Raw genomic sequence first — 4,564 nt, 5'->3', positions numbered from 1 at the left:
TCCCAGGTAACAAGTGATAGGACAAGAAGAAATGGGCTCAAGTTGTGCCAGGGGAGATTTAGATTAGATATTAGGAAAAATTTCTTCCCAGAGAGAGTGGGTAGGCATTGGAACAGACTGCCCAGGGAAGTGGTCCAATCATGGTCCCTGGAAGTATTCAAAAATCGTGTGGATGTGGTGCTTGGGGACAGGGCTTAGAGGTGGACCAGGCAGTTGGGTTATGAGGTTGGACTCGATGATCTCTGAGGTCCTTTCCCACCTTCACGATTCTATGATTCTATGATTAAATTGAGGTATGCAAAACAAGGACTCTGCCATGGGAGTCAGTAGGAGCCCAGCAGGCAGAAGAAAGGGAGAGTGGAGAGATGCAGGAGCTGCCTGAGAAGCCCCAGGACTCTCATGCCGTCCTGGGGAGTGGGGCTGGTGGGAGCAGAGGACGGGGAAATTCAGTCAGCACTGAGCATCACCTACAATATGAATTCAGGAGAGCCAGAGAGTACATGGCCTCTGCTTCCTTGTGCCCTTGGAGCCAGCACCAGCCCTGGGGCTGATGGGGAGCCTGAACCCCCTCCGCTCTGCCCCCAGGAGCTGCTGTGCCCTTCAGAGGGGCTGGGGCTGTGGGGTGAGTGCCCAGAGCTCTGCAGCACCCTGCGGTGGGCACTGCCGTGGGGCCAGCCCAGGCTGGGCTGCTCTGCTGGGCTGGGGAGAGGGCAGGGGAGGTGGGGAGAGCTGGGGAGGGGCTGGGCTGAGCTGGGAAGTGCCTGGGAGAGGAAAGCCCCAGTGTAGAGCTAAGCTGTGTGAGTGTGCAGGGTGGGGGCCCCCAGCAGGGTGCTGACAGTGCAGAGTCAGGCATCATGGTGAAGGAAGCACAGCTCCAAAGGTGCAGAAGAGAGGGGCTTGGTCTGTGCCATGTTCCCTGGACATCCTCAGGAAGCTGCCCTGGGAAAACTGTCCCAGATCAGTCCCACACACCGGACATTTCCATCTCTGTCCGTACACCCCAGCCCTGAGAAGAGGGACGTTTCCTGCATGGTCAGCCCCATCCTCCTCCGGGGCTCAGTGATACCCAACTCCACCACCAGTATTAAGAAAAAGGGAGCCAGTTTCCTACTGACATTTATTGCACGCAAGCCCCATAGCTCTTGCCACAGCTGCTCTCTCAGCCAAGCCAGATCCCGGACAGATGCAGCTTGAACAGGTGCTCATGGCCTTGTCTCAACAAATACTGAATATCTCCACTGAGTGAGATCCCACCAACTGGCCTGGGTTCTTGCTCCTGTGTTTTGTTCTGAACGATTTCTAAAGAACCCATCTCTCTCAGCTTCTCCTTGTCCAGAATGTGCTCCAGGTCCCAGCCACCCTTCTGGCCTCTGCAGGACTTGCTCCAGTCTGTCAGGCTCTTTCTTGTGCTGGGAAGCCCCATGCTGGATGCAGCAGTCCTGATGTGGTGGTCCTGTAGAGGGTTAGCCTGGCCAGCAGCCAGACACCCACCCAGCTGCTCACTCACTCCCCTGCCTCAACAAGACAAAGGGAGAAAATAAGATGGAATAACTCATGGGTCAAGATAAAGTAAAGGAGATCAGTTACCGAATACCATCATGGGTAAAGACCCATTGACTTGGGGAAGATCAAATTCACTTTTGCCAATTATGAAGATATTTGGATTGTGAGAAGCAATGACAAAAATATTAAAGACCATTCCCCTCACACTTTCTCCCAGGCTCAAATTACTCCATTGTTCCCAGTTCTTCTACCTTCCCCAACACCACAAGGAGCAGGGCGGATGGTGCGGAGGGCGCTAACAGTCACTACAGAACATCTCTGCTGCTCCTTCCTTCTCACACTTCTCCCATGCTCCTGCTTAGGTCCTCTCCATGGGATCCCACTGTATTTGTGGTCAAGGCTAGGTGTTGCTCCTTTCTTTCTCTCTTACTTTTCTCCTTCGTAATCACAGAATCATGGAAATGTTGAGTTTGGTAGGGACCTCAGGAGATTCTGTAGTTCAACCCTCCAAGTGAGGCAGGGTCAGCTAGAGCAGGTTGCTGAGCACCTTGTCTAGCTGGGTTGGGAATATCTCCATGGATGGAGACTCCACAACCTCTCTGGGATACCTATTACAGTGTTGGACCACCCTCACAGTCAAAATGTGCTTTCTTGGGGTCAGATTTCGCATTTCATGTGTTTTTAGCTGTGTCCATCGCCCCTTGTCTTGTCACTGGGAACTACTGAGAAGAGTTTGGCTCCCTGGTCTTCATGCCCTCCCATCAGGTATTTATACACATTAACAAGATCCCTCCGAGCGTTTTCTTCTCAAGACTGAACAGTCCCACATCTCTCAGCATTTCCTCCTATGAAAGATGCTGCAGTCCCTTAAAACAGCTTTATGGCCCTTTGCTGGACTTGTGTTTGTAGGTCAACAACTTTATTGTAGTGAGGAGCCCAGCACTGGACACAGCACTCCAGATGGGGCCTCCCCAGTTACTGAGAAGAGGCGAAGGGTCACCTCCCTCCATCTGCCAGCAAGGCTTTTCCTAATGCAGCCCAGGAGGCTGTTGGCCTTTGCCGCAAGGGTGCAATTCACATCCTGCTCAGCTGCTTCTCCTCTGGGACGCCAAGGTCCTTCTCTGCAGAGCTGCTATCATCTGGCCAGTTGGCCCCCAACATGATGTCCACAGTGTGGCTGGGTCACAGGCTGTCCTCCCCCAGGGACTTTCTCAGCAGCACCTTGTCCTTCTTGCAGATCAGCTCCACCTCTGGCACAGGCCCCACGGTGCTGCAGAGTCACCTGGCACAGCAAAGCCCTCTCCTGCCAGGCCTGCACGGCCCAGGCCTCTTGCTCTCTGCCCTTGGGGACTGCAGCTTTTGCTCTCCGTGGGGGAACCTCATCCATCATTATGGCACCACCTGCCACCCACTCCAGCATGCCTCTGCTGGGAAGCCAAGCCTTGCCACACACGGGCTCCCATCTCTGGGGACCAGGTTTCCATGTGACAAGTCTGCCCTTGGCCCTGGTGCCACATCTGAGGTGCTGCAGCCCAAATGGGCACCAAAGCCCAGAGCGTGGGGCACAGAGAGCAGGAGCCCCGTGTGCCATCACGGAGCTGCCACATCAGTGGAATAAGAGGTGAGGTGGGGAAGGACAGCTCCCATGGCTTTTGTGGTTGCTGGAGATACAGCGTCTTGAGGAGAGACCTACAGGGATGATAAGAAGTGGAACATGCACTGTGGGATTTCAAGTTAGCTAAGATAAATGGAGGTTCTCTATGGGACAGGCAACAGGTTAGACGGCAGCCTGTGTGTGGCTCAGCTTCTGAGCCACCCAGTCTTCTGCTAACCTGGACCTGATACTTCCAAAAGAGGAAGGGCTCATCAGGAATGTGAAGAGCAGTGTCAGCCTTGGCTGTAGTGACCAAGAAATGGTTGTCTCACAGATTCCCAGGGAAATGGGGAAGGAGAGGTGCAGAGAGCAGACCCTGCACATCAGGGAGTGAGAACTGTTGAGGGCATGGGCAGGTGGGATCCCATGGGATCCCATGTCAGGGCCCTGAGAGCATCCATAGGCCTTCATGGCCCTGACCAGCCCCACCTGGGGCCTCTGCCTGCATCTCTGTCCATGGGCCCAGGAGCTCATCGAATCCAGGCCTGAGTTTCAGCCCCAGCTGGATCTATGCTGGAGGTGTACGGGTCTCCAGACACACCCATAGACACAGCCTTGCCTGTCCATGGACCTTACTGATACAGAATTGCAGACTCACTTCCCTGCTTGATTCTCTATGAGGTGTACAATGGAATGGCACCATAGCCCTCCAAGTGCCAGACCCCAGCTGATTCACAGAGGCCTAAGGGCCTTTCTGCTGCCTTACCTCCTGTCGTTTGGTCAGGTTTTGGGAGGAGAGAAAGGCAAAGCAGGTGAGGTTTCTGGGTGCCAACGATTGAAGCAGAGCCTTCACAAGTGAAATGATCTAGAGGCTATGCTAGTCCAAAACTGTTGTCTTCACCTTCTTTCTCTGAGGCCTTAAATCTTCTGCAGGAAGCTGGAAATGCTGAGATCCCTCCATCTCCCTCTCCTTTAGCCATGAAGTTGATAGTACCCAGGTCAGAGGCTTTCAGTTCTGTTTCCAGCTAAAGCACCCCATGCTCTGGAGATATGCCAGGACACTTGCCTAAGGAAGCCACTCTTCTGGACAAGAAGGTGGATGTTCCCAGGAATCTCAGGAGGCATGGTATACTGACAGCTGTGTTCAGGGAGCTGGCCAAAGATCTCGTCTCCATTTCTGTAATGGTGGCCTAGATGCCAGCTTCATGTCTACACTCTCCCTCTGGATGCTATTTACTGAGGAACCTGGTCTGACCTCAGAGCTGGCCCTGCTTGGAGCTGGGCATTGGACTACAGATCACCTGAGCGCCCTTCCAACCTGAATTGTCCTGTGAGCACATGATGTAGAGACCCTCACCTCCACCTTAAGCTTTTCTCCTGGGGCACATGGTCAAGGCTCAGGCTCCTGAAATGGTTGGTGGGAAAGAGACTGCAGGGGGACTCTAGTCCAGCCTCCAGGCTGGCTGT

Source organism: Platalea leucorodia (genome assembly GCF_965183815.1).
Source record: "Platalea leucorodia genome assembly, contig: HAP1_HAP1_SCAFFOLD_54, whole genome shotgun sequence".
Lineage (NCBI taxonomy): Eukaryota > Metazoa > Chordata > Aves > Pelecaniformes > Threskiornithidae > Platalea > Platalea leucorodia.
This window is presented reverse-complemented; position numbering follows the sequence as displayed.